The sequence below is a fragment of the Anser brachyrhynchus genome (assembly GCF_964034855.1).
Source record: "Anser brachyrhynchus genome assembly, chromosome: 6".
NCBI classification, from domain to species: Eukaryota; Metazoa; Chordata; class Aves; order Anseriformes; family Anatidae; genus Anser; species Anser brachyrhynchus.
Window position 1 is genome coordinate 40,023,188 of NC_137700.1, and position 14,215 is coordinate 40,037,402.

Here is a 14,215-nt window from a genome sequence, read left to right on the forward strand (position 1 = left end):
TTGTAGAGTTCATCAGGCTCGAGGTGCGACACGTGCAGCCTGGCAGCAGGAATGGCAGGGCAGGGTCTGAAACACCCCAACACCACGAGCTATTAGGGAGCCCACAGCGAAGGTTTGAGAGATGCAGCAGAGCTGAGAACCGCTTGGAAGTGGAAATGTTAAACAGAGATCTGTTTACAGAAGGCCTCATCCTCGTATTAACATCTGTTTGGATGACCTGTTCATCTTCGGAAAAAAATTAGTAAAGTTTCCCCCAGACAGCAAACTAATAAAGAGCAAAATGTTAGTTACTCTGTCTGATGTGGAGTTTTAAGAAAAAATGCTACAGGCAGGTGTTAACCTTGAAGCTCTCTCTCAAAAAAAAAAAAAAAGATACTTTAAAGACACCACAGACATCCCAATGTGGGGATTTTGTGAAGGAAAAATGAATTTACAGTGATGAAAAAAGTCATCTGTATGCATGAAGTGCTCAGCCTCTTTTCCATAACGAATTGATTAGGGGGCATGTATTTGGGACTCAACCTAGTTATCTAGGAAAATCCAGGCAACGGCTGCCAGCCACCAGACAAACAACCGAGAGGGACCGAGCCCCGGTCCTCTGCCTGTGCTCCAGGGATCTGCAGCACCTTGCTCTTATTCCTGAAGCGAAACCAGCTTGGTTACATGCTGTATTCACGATCCAGGCTTTAATGCAGACGTGGCTTTATGGATGCTCCTAGCTACCCAACTTCTTCCACAGCTTGGGGAAAACACGCGGATTCATTGTTATTTTACATACACTACAACGCCACAGATGAATTGCATCATCTACCAGTGCCATTTTACCACTGCCATACTCTACCTGGTCTGTAGTTTTTATTGATTACCTGTATTATTTGATATATCACGACTTAGCATTCAGCAGCCTGGCAGGGCTCTGTGCCCCTCCAGGCTGTCCTCTCATGGAAGATCCTGCTCGTTGTGCTGCTCCATCAGCCTTAATGGCATCGATATTGCTTTTTTTTTTTTTTGCTTACAAAACCCTAAGACCAGGCTGTGGTTGCTGGTAGGTCCCTGGCTTCCAGACCAGCCTCTCAAAGCCATGAACTCTGTGCTAGCGTCAGGCTTACACATACACCCCCACTGTGTTTACCAAGGTAAAGTAAACTGCACGCATTCTTTATTTACCAGAAAAATATCCCCATTTCAGTGGCACGGACCCAAAGTAGGATCTCTGAAACCACTTCCTGCTGCTGCTGGAAAACGGCAGAGCCAGGATGTCTCCAGCCACATCGGTCTTGGCTGAACTTGTAGCTGCTGTGTGGGACTTGGAGCATCCTCAGCCTTTCTGAGGCACCTTGTTGGAGGGAGCTTGGGCAGGGCTCCGCAGAGCCAGCAGTAAAGGAGGGACGTACACAGGCATACACAAAAGATTCACTGAATTGAATTATTTCTGTAAGAAATATATGGACAACACCTGGGCTATCTGCCTTGCACAGGAATGTGATAAATGCCAATTATGATATGGATTCCATAGCATTTCTGTCCCAGCACAACTCAAAAGCCATACCAAGTTACTGCCAGGGAGCTTTGGTTCTGTTAATCACCTTGCAGAGGGTTTGGAGGGTGTGTTAGACTTCTTTCCTGTTTATCCCCCTTTTTTCTCCTGTGCATTTTGGTGGGTAGGGAATAAAGAAACAAGGAGCATGTCAAAAGTGCAAATGCCCCAGGAGGGAGCTGCTTCTGTTCCTCTGCCCCCGCAGCCACCTGCCAGGTCCTCCTGGCTGAGTTACAGGAGCACTGAAATATCTGCCCCCTTTTCTAGGGTCTGCTGTTTTTCACAGCTGTGGGAAAAGATGCCTCCTTGGTTGACTTCCTGGGATGTTAGCAAGAGAGAAAGTTCATATTTGTAGGATATGTGACATTGGTCTGCCCCCATTTTAGGCAGACTCCATTTTAAGCAGACCCCAATAGCCAGCCCGTGGCTTCTCAGCAACCCCAGTGAAATTCCACTTCCCACTAGAGTTTGGACCGAGACCTGGAAATGCACCATCCTTGGTGTGAAGATCTCTCAGATCAAATGAGAAGGCAGGTGAGAGACCTTTTAAGGAGCACCATGCTTCAAGCTGATGCACTCAATCACCAGCAATGGTGGCAGATCATCAGCCACATGAGTCAGGCATCTCCAGGGAATCCAAGAGGGAGAAATACCCTTTGGCTATTTCTTTCACATATTTAAGCATGAATAATGCTACTTGGAAGACAGAGAATGCTGTTATATGTAACTATCAAGACAAGCTGGACAAATACCATTATCCATAATTTAAAAACAAAAGCTGGAGCCCCAGCTTAGCCAAATGTTTATTATACATTGTTATTGAAAATGTGTAAGCCCCATTGACCCTAATAAAATTGAAATATATGCCCACATTATTTGTTCATTGGGGATCATTTCAGGGATGTAAAGTACTTCCAGTGTTCAAGGAACTGAACTGAAGTCACTGTTCCTGCTCTCTCTCCTGTTCTCATTACTTACTCATTAGGCAACTTCTTCACTTTTTCCTCCATCATCTGTTAATGGCTCTCAGCTACAGCTGTAAACAAGATTCCCCTCCCATATGAGGGTACATCATGCTTAATGTGGGCAGCATAAACAGAACCAGTTGTGTAAAACAAATAGGGATTTTGTTAGTACTTTTTCCATATCTAAGAAAACCTACACTTTTTTTTTTAAATACTCAAAAAGTAGAAAAATTGAGCATGTGTGGCCAAAAGTAATTATATGCCTTCTAAGTTTATTAAAAGTTAGTGTTGTTGCTCGTGAACATACTGAATGAATTTTACCAGTTTCCCATAGCGGAGCCTGGGCTGGCATTGCTTTAGAGAGTTTACTGCAGAAATGTCAAGCATGCACTCATCCCCCCGACTGCAATTTAAATCAGACAAACTAGACTAGACATCTAATAACAAGCTTTGTTCACTCTAGAATGGCAGCTATGGAAATATGCCTAGTTTTGTGTGTTATTACATGCACAATCCGAGAAGGACACTGAAAAAAGCAGCAAGCGCTGTTCTTCCTTTGTTTGTTTGTGTTTTTCTGTTCTGTTTTATTTTTAAATGACCAGTTTCATGCTACTTATTTGACCAGGAAAGCAAACAAACACAACACATCAGACTCTCAGTAAAAATGTCTTCATAATTCAGTTTTTCCTCTCATAAACTACAGTTTGTATAACTAGACTTTTCCTAGTAATAGAAGCCGGGGACATGTATGGAAAATAGAGTTACCAAAATTTGAAAGTAAATTGCAGCTAATTGTTTTGGATTAATTTATGAAGGCAATATGACATGGTCTATATGCAGTCCCAGTGCCAAAATAAAGAACAAGCACAATTTATAGTTTGTTTCTTATGTAAAAAGTAATATTTAAACTTTTTTTTTTCCCCAGTTGTGTTTAAAAGATGGTCTGAAGACACAGGGACACTTTGTAAGGTCTGCTGCTGCTCTTTCTTCAGGGTGGTTTGCTATTCCCCCGTTTGGAGACCAAAAGCCCCTTTTCTGACATCCGACAGCCTGACACTTTCCACAGAGAAGATGGGAAAGAGGCACACACCCCTCATCCGAGCCCTCTGCTCCTTCGGAAATCAGCTCGCAGTAGTCCTGGCATGGGTGGAGATGCCTCCGTAACCGAGTCCTCAAAATGAGCGATACAGCGCCTTCCATAACTATATACATTAGTCTATTTGTACTCCTGAATTCCTGTGCCTAATTTCTAAATATTTACCCTAGCAAACATTATCCAGCCTGTGGAGTCCAGCTGCAAACAGCACCGTGCCTCCCTCCGAGTAGCTGGGCCGAAGGCTTTTCCAAAGGCCCCTGGGCGTCCAAAGCACTAGGCCTGCTTTCCTCCAGAAGAGCTCCTTATCACAGTAACGCGTACAAAGGTCACAGCAACAACTCGCAGGCTCTCTTAGCGAAAGGAATAAATGTGCAAACAAAGCCATTAGCAGTTTCCAAAATAAACTCCTACTCTCAGTGGCCAGGACTGCAGCGTGCCACATAGGCGCCGCGCAGAAATGCCTGCTCGCATGTCAGCCGAGCAGCTGCACGGAGCTGCGAGCCAAAGGAGCGCTCATCTCACCACAGAAATGCCACCTTAATTAATTATTTTGATACCGGTAAGCTTAAAAGCATTAAAGATAAGCACAGGGAGATCAAGAGAAGGGTTTTCACCTGCCAGCCCACTTCTTTATTGCTCTCTCTGATTAATACTCACATCACACAGGTGTCGCTGAGAGAAAAGCTCTCCTGGAGGAACATATTTCTGAAAGGATGTGCACGCAAATTACCAGGGAACCATCTGTGCCACAAAAATTTCAGCAGAGGTGCAGCAGCCAGAAAGAAATCATGGGCGGTGAAAGCAAACATTCTGATTTAAGATAGGGCAAAAACGTTTGAGTCAGCGCTAATGAAGATTTTCCCCCGATTGTTCTTTTCCGTATGGAGGTGGTGGGGACATCTCACCCCTCTTGTGCTTGGCAGGGACAGGCCACCCTCACCAGCCCAGCTCCTGCCCACTTGTTGTCCCCGTGGCTGTCTCCTTTTTCTGCCGTCTCTCCCCTTTGCACAGGGAGTTTGTTTTCCTGCTGCTATGGTTTTCCCTCTCCTGCTTCAAACAGCAGCAGACATCTCCTGTGTGGCTCGGGCTCTGTGCTGCTCCGAGTCACCCAAGTGAGACCCGAATCGGGTCCTCAAAACACAGACCCTTTCAAACACAGGCTTGTCCTCATGCTAGAAATCTCCCAAACATATTGTATCAACAGACCAAAGATGTATTAGCACACTGCCCTGACTGTCTTTCTTAACTCTCTCTCTCAGTCTCTTACCTTCACGTTACAGCCTGGGGAGCAGAAAGCATGTCTCCTTCTAGCTGGAAATGGCCCTGATGCATTCTGGCAGTACCAGAAACAAATTAACAAATCCTTGTAAAGCCTAACCTGAAATGAGCATTCAAACAGCTGAGAAGGACTTAAATAACTTATAGTGAATGGTATCAGTGGGGCAAGCAAATTTACTGGGGCTGCAGGTTGTATTTCACTGATACGTTAAGCATCTGATGAGAATTAGCACCCAGCTAATTAGCTTTGAAAAGTAATTCCCACCTACCACCACTTTCACTTACTCACAAAAGGGGAGCAGAGTAGCTGGCAGCTGCTGTGGTCGTCAGTCCAGGACCAGCAGATAATTTCTGTTTTATCCTCATCATTACCCAGATGCATGGACCATCCTAGAGCAGCTGTCTGCTCTTCCTCACTCTCCTTGCTCCCCAGCCTCCACATACCAGATACCACACTCTTCAGTCCACACAGGTGACTGTCTCCAAGTATTCTCTCCCCTTAATCCAGGAAAGGTAACCAGGTTATCCATCTGGCCTGGGCACCTGCCCTCCTGGGGCATGGCGTGACCTCCAAGGCCCCAGGAGGAACTTCTCTACTGCTGGACTTAGGTCTGCAAACCGACTGGCTCTCCTGGAGCTGAACGTGTCCAGTCCTCTTCAAAAATGTTCCTCTGGCTCTTCTCAGCTCATGTTTTTTACCTCCTGGAGCACTTCCAACGCATCTCTTATTTTTATGCCTCTAAATCTTGATCTCTCCATTCGGAGCTTCCTCTCAGCCTACCCTCACCCCCACACTGAGCTCAGATGTTTCCCCTGGGATATACAAAGCAAACTCCTCTTGTTGTCCCCAAACCTGATTCCTGGCCAACCTCCCTGGTCCACAAAGCCTTGGTCTGTCCCCAGGACACCTCTCCCTGCCCCAGGTCCCCTCCTGTCCCTCACCAGGTGGGTGCTCAGGTGGCGCCTCCAGCCTGTCCTCTGTCCTGCCCTCCTCACCCTCACAGCTCCCCCTGCTCTCCAAGAAGCTATGGTTAAACTCCAGGTTAAAGGGTCTAAGCTGGCTAAGTTCAAAAAGTATTAAAAAAAATATCTTTGAAAGATGTGAAATATAAATGACTAATACAACCAAGCAGAGAGTGTGCAACAAATCTGCAGGCTCTGGTCAGGGGCCCGTGGAGAGCTGTAACACCTGAGAGGTGAAAATGTGCAAAGATCCGTGCCAGGAAGCAAAACTGGAGAGAGTAATCCACGAACATTCAAAGTTCAGTTTATTTCAGGGAGAGGTGAGGAGAATAAATGAAAACCATTGTTGGAGCCTTGCATGAAACGGTTTGCAGATTTTATTTATTTAACTTTAGTGGGTCCTTGGACTTCTTTTTCCACAAGGCATGTGTCTTTTCATTAAAAAAGGTGGCAAGGCACGGCTTTAAAGAATATTCTTCAATACTCAAGTAATTTTACCTGCATGGCAAGGAGCAGTCAGGCTTTCTTCAAGCCTGCAGAAAGAAACAAAGAACGAGCTCACACCTGTGTCCCATGCCAAAGTAAGTAAATAAATGCTCTGTGAGTTATGGGACATTCATCCTCTCAGCTGCGTTTGCTTGTTTGCTTGCCTAGCTCTTTTTCTTCATCGCAATGGGCCATTTAAAAAATCCTTTATCTGCCACTGTTTACATTAAGATTTCTGTTTTACAAAGAATGTCACCGAGAGTACAAACCAACCTCTTCAAGCCCAGCTGCCCGACGCTGGGTTTCTCTGTGCATACCCTCGCTCCTAGGCAGAGTGATCCAATTTCTCGGAGTACTGAACCCCATCAGAGCATTTTTTCTCAGGTGTTGCCATTACCTTTCCTCCACAGCAAGTGCCCCGGGCCAGCCACCCACTTTTTGATGTGTTCAAAGGCTGCCCAAGCTGCTCGAAGCCACCCAGGGAATTTCTGGCTGTATCGATCCCGCTGACTCTGCTATGCCAGGAATCCCGCGGTCGTGTTGCTGCCTGATAACCAGGAACACAACCAGATGAAAGGAGACGAGGAGTGACTCGGGGGACGGGGAAAGAGGCAGAAAATACCAGAAAATAACCTCAGCGGCATCCTACGCTAACTCAGCTGACTAAAAGCACTTTCTGTCTGCATTCTTCACCCTGCATCAACTGACAGGGCCAATAACGTTATCATGTGCCAGCCTGCACAAGCCCAGCTTTGCTCATCTCTCCTCATTCATCCTTTTTCCCGCTGAATCGCCCCATTGTTGTTTCAGGTACCCTCGCAAGCCCTGGTACAAACCCATTCCTCCTCCTCAGAGCCCCCATTGTCCCCGTGGCTGTTTACTGCGGGCGCCCTCGCGCCGCGCAGCACCAGGCCGTCTGGTGACTGGCAGCACTGAGCATGGCAGAGACGCCTGCCCTCCTCGGCAGGGCCCTGAAACAAACAGCCCGTCAGTATCTCTTTGTGCACAAGCATCTCGAATGAGAACGGGACGGGTAAATGAGTTTTCTGCAGCAGGGGCTTCTCTCTGCTTCCCGTTCCCTCGCAGTGTTGTAGGCCCGGAGAGGAAAGAGCGCGGCCCCGGAGCCAGGCCCTCAGCTGACTGCAGCCTGCAGGATCCAAGGCAGGACGCACGCGGTGACGCCACGGCGCCGTATAAGCGACCGACGGCCCCGGCACAGCTCTGTGTTCTGTTTGCAATATATGTTCTCATGCCACGTTGTGTAACTCAGTGATCCCCGGCCAAAACCCTAATTCAAAACAACTAGTGGGTGGGAGGTTTTCAAAGCACAAGAGCCTCATGGAAAGAGCTGTCAAGCACTCAGCACTGGCCTCACTCCTTTGTGAACCAGGGTTTCACCAGCAGCTTCTGTGACAAGGGACCAGGCCAGGACCAAGCTCTTAGCAAAGGGCAGACCCATTTGCCAGCTCGATAGAAAGCCTCTGCATGGCACCTACCGTCCTCTGGTCAGAGGAGGAGGCGAAGGAGCATGGAGAGTCATCGTTCGTGCAGATATCAAGGAGCAGAAGAAAGTAAGAGTGGATGAATAAAGCTACTGTGCGTTTATTTTTAGTTGCATGAGACAGCCTTACACAGTCATATCCCTGAAGTGCATGCAAACAAAACTTATCCCAGCAGAGCAGGAGAGATACAACACTGGGCAGAAAAGGAGGGAACCAAGAGATGAAAACGTGAAAGAACTGGGTCACTCCATCCGTAAGACAAAGCCTTACCTTAAATTAACTGCACTTGGACTGTAGTGTTGAGTGATGACAGTTTGTAATTGTTTTACTTCTAATGGGTGGCAGAATTGGATGAGTGCTCTGAGCTGCCTGCTTCCTGCAGTACCAGCAGCGGATGCACGGCGCCGGCTGCCTTCACACCAGTTGCCCTCGCAGCTCCGACCAGCTTTCTGGTGGCTTTCTCAGCAGCGTGGTTCGTCTGAGTCACCGCGTTTACCAGCAAGTGATGAATCCAGCCTTCATTCATTCACTTAGTTCCTTTTTTAAATCATTTCTATTCCTGTCCTTCTCAACATCCTGTGGCAATGAGTCCCACAGTGGGTTTTGTGGGGGGCAGAAATTCGTTTACTTATCTTACCTGCTGCTTGACCTTGTCACTACCTACGCCCAGTTTGGTTTATCATAAGAAGAAGTCAACTCTGCTCTTGTGGCTGTTGTGCAGACTGGATCAGGTTTCCCTCCCTCACCAGATCAGGGGGAGAATTGTTCAGCAAGCAGCCTTGGAGAGAGCGTATTTCCTCAAAGCGCAGGCAGCAAGGAAGGAGGCAAAAAAGAGACATTAGGCCTAACGCGACGGAAAGAGCAAGGCTGGGGGAATCGAAAAGGTGTGAGGCACGGCTTGGGGTTGAGTGATTGATGTGAGGTCTTACAGCAAAGACCAGAATGCGATGAGTTTCATTTTCATAAAAAACACTGCCGTCATTATGTGGTGGCCAGGAGGCTGTACGGCACTAAATATTGCTGATGTTTAAGAGCCTCTTTTTAAGAGCTCACATCTTAAAATATCATGTGTGGGCACCAGCAAAGCAGTTATTTGTGGTGAGTGGTTACCAACGGACAGAGAGCCCGGCTGCCATAAACATCGCAACTTTATTTTCTGCCTTTGTACTGCCATTCCCCAAACGTGCCAAATAAAACACATTCTTCCAAACAGACCCACTATTATTTTACGGCCTCGCCATGCTGGGTTAGAAATTGCAGTGTCATGAAAACATCCCTTAAATAAATAATAAAACCCGATATTCCTAGGACAGTGTCTTTCATCTGGAAGGAGCCTGCACAGCCTCAGAAAGTCTCTCTGCGCCCTCCGCTCCCTCCAGCGCCTCGCACACCACTGGGACAGGTAAAGGCGCTCAGCAACGCTGCTCCGTATTGAGGGCCAGCAAATGTGGAGTCAATACTGCACTGGAAATGCAAGCAGAAAAAGAAATCCAATTATCCCTGCTGGGAAGCTGGCCAAGAGGCTGGGACAAACATCCCTCTGTGGGAACTGCGGTGGGCTGCAAGGGAGCAGGGTCCTACCGCGACATTGCCCCCAGCACTTGATGGCTCCTGGCAGAGTGCTCGACGTTGGGGTTATCGTTATGGACGCCCAAGTCCCAGGGGGTTGTGAGTGGCCTCCACCCAGCCACTGCCTCCGTGGTACCCGGCGTTGTCCAAGCCTTGGTGCTCCGTGTGGCCTGAACGTGACAAAAAGCACAAATTAATCAATCTCCAGGAATGGAGTTACAAATTCCGCTTGATTCCCATTGTTGTGGTTTAACCCGGCTGGCAGCTAAACACCACACAGCCGTTCGCTCACCCTCCCCCCTCCCTCTCTGGGATGGGGGGAGAGAAACGGGAAAGTGAAGCCTGTGAGTTGAGATAAAGACAGTTTATTAAGACAGGAAAATAATAATAACAATAATAATAATAATAGTGATAATGGTAATAGTATTAACAATAATAATGTGTAAGAAAACAAGTGATGCACAATGCAATTGCTCACCACCCGCTGACCGATGCCCAGCCTATTCCCGAGCAGCCGGCCCCCCCACCCCGGCCAGCCACCCCTATATATTGTTTAGCATGACGTCAGATGGTATGGAATACCCCTTTGGCCAGTTTGGGTCAGCTGTCCTGGGTCTGTCCCCTCCCAGCTCCTGCTGCACCCCCAGCCTGCTCGCTGGCAGGACAGAGCAAGAAGCCGAAAAGTCCTTGGCCTGGTGTAAACACTGCTCTGCAACAATTAAAACATCAGCATGTTATCAGCGCTCTTCTCATCCTAATCCAAAACATAGCACCCTACCAGCTACTATGAGCTACTTAACTCTGTCCTAACTGGAACCAGGACACCCATGTTGTTTGCTCATCTGCAAAAAAAGAGCTTTTCCTGAAAACGTACTGGCAGCCCGTGGAAATACACGATACGCCTCCTGCATTGTTCTTTGCATACCTCCGTGGGTGTGTTTTGTACACACAGGTGAAATTACATATTCCTGCCCGATTGATTTTACAATCTAAGTTGCAACAAAGCAAAGTGACTTTTGCAGCAAATCTAAATTGCAGCAAAGCAAATGAAGGGTGGAAAAAATAATATGAATCTCAAGGCATACAGAGTAGCGTCTGCTCATGACAAAAATACATGTGCTACAAGTTCCAGAGTGAAAGGCAGAAGGGAGAGGAAAATCAGAATCTTTCCAAAAAGAAAGCATGATAAGAGATTTACAAAGCTTTTCCAGGGGAGGAAAAAGGCTTTGCTGGACATGGCTTCAAATGAGTCAGCAAACAGATAAAACAAATTCAATGCCCAGTTCTAAAAATTCTAAAGTGTGCAGCCTGGACACAGCATTAATCGTGATCCAGACCGAGAAACATGGCCGAGACCGCCGCCTCAGAAGAAAATGCAGCTCCCCTCCAGTGGCTTCAGTGTAGCCAGCACCCCCCTGGGCTCAGCCACCTTCCCCGGAGCAGTCTGCAGCACCACGGGTGCGGGGCAGCTGAGCACCATGATCACAGCCAGCAGCATCCATCCTGGCTGGAGATGAGTCTCAGGCCCCTGAGACCATGGTCCTGCTAGGGAGGTAAGCAGACACCCAAACCTGATGAAGCATCCGCTGTTTCCGTGCAGAGACGCTTATTTTTCTTAAAAATTAATGCAATACTCATAAGAATCACCTACTTCACGGTCAATCCAATCATTTTGCTCCATTCAACTTCACGATATGAATGAAGTTAGTCAAACGTGACCCCACCCAGCAGTAAACACAAATTTCATCAATTACTTCAATCAAATAGCCCTTCCCCTTCATACGTCTTGCATACGCTTAGGCAAGAAATTAAAAAGCATGTTTCTTTTTTTTTTCATTTTGCTCTCAATACTTTTTCTTTCAGGCGTGCAGTGATATTTCAGGTGAGGATGCAAACCAAAGGACCAGTTTCCCATCACTGTCAGAGAACAGAGACTGCAGGGATTTTTTACCGATTGTGTTCAGCAGAGACAAGAAGAAAAGCAGGGCAGCGCCATAAACCCTTCCGTGTCCCCCTCCAAGTTCTGCTGCAGCAAAAAGGCCAAGTTGCGGCTGGGCTGAGCAGAGCAGCAGCCCCTGGCAGCAATGCAGAGGCTCTGGCTGCCTGCAGGCACAGCCCCAAGCCATGGATGTGGCATCTGCTGCACTTGAAAGGTTTCTGAAGCTTGGAGTTGGAAAAAGAAAGAAAATACATACTTTTTAAAGAACTCCCCTCTAAATTAAGTCTCATTTTAGGAAGTGTGTGGGTTTGGGGTTTTGTTTTTAATCATTAAACAAACAATTCTGTAGGGAGTAGCATGTCAGAGGGCTCTTTTTAGGAAAGCGGCCTGGGATAAGAGTGGGAAAGCTGCAGGGAGCACGTACAGGCACAGAGCGAGTGACCTGGAGATACAGGCTAGGGGAATCTGCTTACCCGGCTTGTGTGCAGAGGACCCAGTACCTTTTAATCCTCTGTTCGTAATTAGCAGTGGAGGAAAAAAAAAGAAAAAAAAAAAGTAAAGGCATTTAGACATTTAATTACCTAACTGTTCCTCTGGATTAGGCAGGTAATGTGCACCGTGACGTCCTTAGTGCTCCGGCAGATGGGAGCTGCAAATCCACGCTCCCATCTGATTACGGGTTCAAATCTGTGGGTGCAGAATTCAAGGCTGGATTCCAACCAATTTTTAAAAGCTGCCTTTCAAGTGGGGAAAGAAGGGCCGCCGCCCGTTCCCCAGCTGCCCCTGATTTATCTGGGCTGTAAGCTTGCCCAGCGTCATTGGCAGGTAAAGAGGACCTCAAGCCTGCTATTTGGGGCTAGAGAGGGAGTTAAGGGTACTTTTCCACGTAAAGCACGTTGGGGGAAGGAATGCCTTGAATTTTGATGATATTGGCCTGGTTCTCAGCTCCTCGGTGGTACGGCAGAGCAGCGCTACTGCATTCCACTTGCAACGCTGAGGAGCAAGTACGAGCCACAAGTGAGCAGTAAAGGCAAGCGATTAAACAGCAGGGCCGCATTCCTCGTCCCTCCAGCAGAAGGATGGAGAGTGATGCAGCAAATAACAGGAGGATTGCAGCAGTCCTAGGCAGAAGCTGAAATGTTTAAAAAATCTCTTTTCGTTTCTCATTTGGCAGTCCCCCACAAAAGCTGTTTGCGTCACACTAGATGACCTCTGCAGGACCGTCACCATAGCGGATATTTTCAGTGGTGTACCTCTTCCAAAGCCGGACCGTGACAATACCCAACAAATCACTCAACATTTCAGCCACACGTCCTAATCCTCATTTTGAGCTCCGCGCTGTTAGGAGCAGAAAGTGGGGCTGGTTTTGCACAACATTCTGGGAAAGCTGGGCAGAGCTGAAAGCTGGCACAGGAGACAGCTTCTGGGCAGAAAGCTGCAAGGAGCTTCGCTCAGGGGTGTGCAGAGCTCAGTCTTTCCGTTCAGAGCTCCAGGCCTGAACGCAAGTCTTGAATGTTGTCTTGCCATGCACTGAGCCACATGTTTGTTATCCTGGGGGGAAACAGCAACAGAGGCACTGGGATGATAAAAGTGCCTCCAACCCAGCCGTGTAGACACTGTCTCATCCGTGTAGATGGAGCCGGAGGAAGGTAGGAGCTCTCTGATCAGCCCTGAGACTGCATTCCAGGTTTTTAAGCATGGGGAAGACCCAGAGGGAAAGTCTGTCCCAGCGCCACATAATTTCCTCATGACTCTCAGCTGCTCCACTCCCGCTCTTCCCCGCTGGCACTCACCCTAGACAAACGCCGTCAGCTCACCTGCCTCGTTCACCACCGCTGGCACGCCAGGGAGACACGAGCAGAAAGCCAAACAGATAGGATTATTCGTGACGCCAGAAGGAGAGACATGTCTCTCATCCCTCTTCCAGCAGCCAGCCGTTCCGATACAGATGATTGCTCCCATTGGCAATCTTCCGATGAAGGCCTTGCTGTTGTGGCCATACACAGCACTGCAGAAAACCCTGCTTTGTCCCCGCAACCTGGCTCCGCTCCGTGGGAGTCTGGCTTTTGCCCTGTTTACTGCCCCCAGCAGGAGATGAGCACGTGGCAGAAGTCCTGCAGCCGAGCTGGGGACACCGTGCTTCATAAGGTCCATCCCGGTTGGTAACATCCACCTCTTCCCTGAGGACTGGCAGCTGTCTGAGATGCTGCTGGGGACCCCAAGGTAGCAGCTGGCTGCACAAATCAGCAACAGAACAACAAAAATGAACCCACAACAGCCAACACAGGCACTTCGCTGGGGATCCAAGGAGGACTTTCCCAGGACATAGATTTTTCCCATTTCTCTTTCTCCTGTTAGCGTTACCACTTCAGGCAGAGGGGATGGTCTTTTAGGAGCTAGCTCTTTTAAAAGTTTGTCCCTGTTTTTCAGTCCTCAGTAGCTTTGGACAGTCCTTGGGAAGCCTCACCCCGATATCCTGTATTTCGTTAACATTATTCTCTTACTCCAATCCTCCTTCAGCGTTCCAGGCAGACACCCCTCGGGGTGCCAGCAGCAGGCTGGGAGTGCTTCGGCAGGGCTGCAGGGAGAAGGCGATGACAGAGGCTGCAGTGACAGGACCGTGTCTGGGCAGGAGGGGAACCAGGAAGAGGAGCAGCCCCTCTGCGTCATCCCTTCCATGAGGCTGGACTGATTGATCCCCAAATCAGGCTCCAAGACGTTGTTGCAGCCCAACACACCTCTCCTCCTGTTGTACGACGCACGCCAGCTCTCTGCCCATCCTGGCAGGCTCTGCACCCTTCTCACCTGGGCTCACCACCCTTGCTCACAGCCCAGAGACCCCAAAAAACAGCACGTGTCCTGGTGTCCTCATTTGGGTGG

The 14,215-nt window shown here is 48.3% G+C and overlaps 1 long non-coding RNA gene across 1 annotated transcript; it reads right to left on the reverse strand.

Moving 5' to 3' along the window:
* Positions 1 to 5,183: 5,183 nt before the first annotated feature.
* LOC308197124 lies at positions 5,184 to 12,072 on the reverse strand. Its single transcript, XR_013952595.1, has 3 exons — positions 11,917 to 12,072; positions 9,409 to 9,566; positions 5,184 to 9,291 (listed from the first exon to the last, which is right to left on the reverse strand). It is a non-coding gene; the product is annotated as an uncharacterized lncRNA (long non-coding RNA).
* Between the last annotated feature and the right edge of the window lie 2,143 nt (positions 12,073 to 14,215).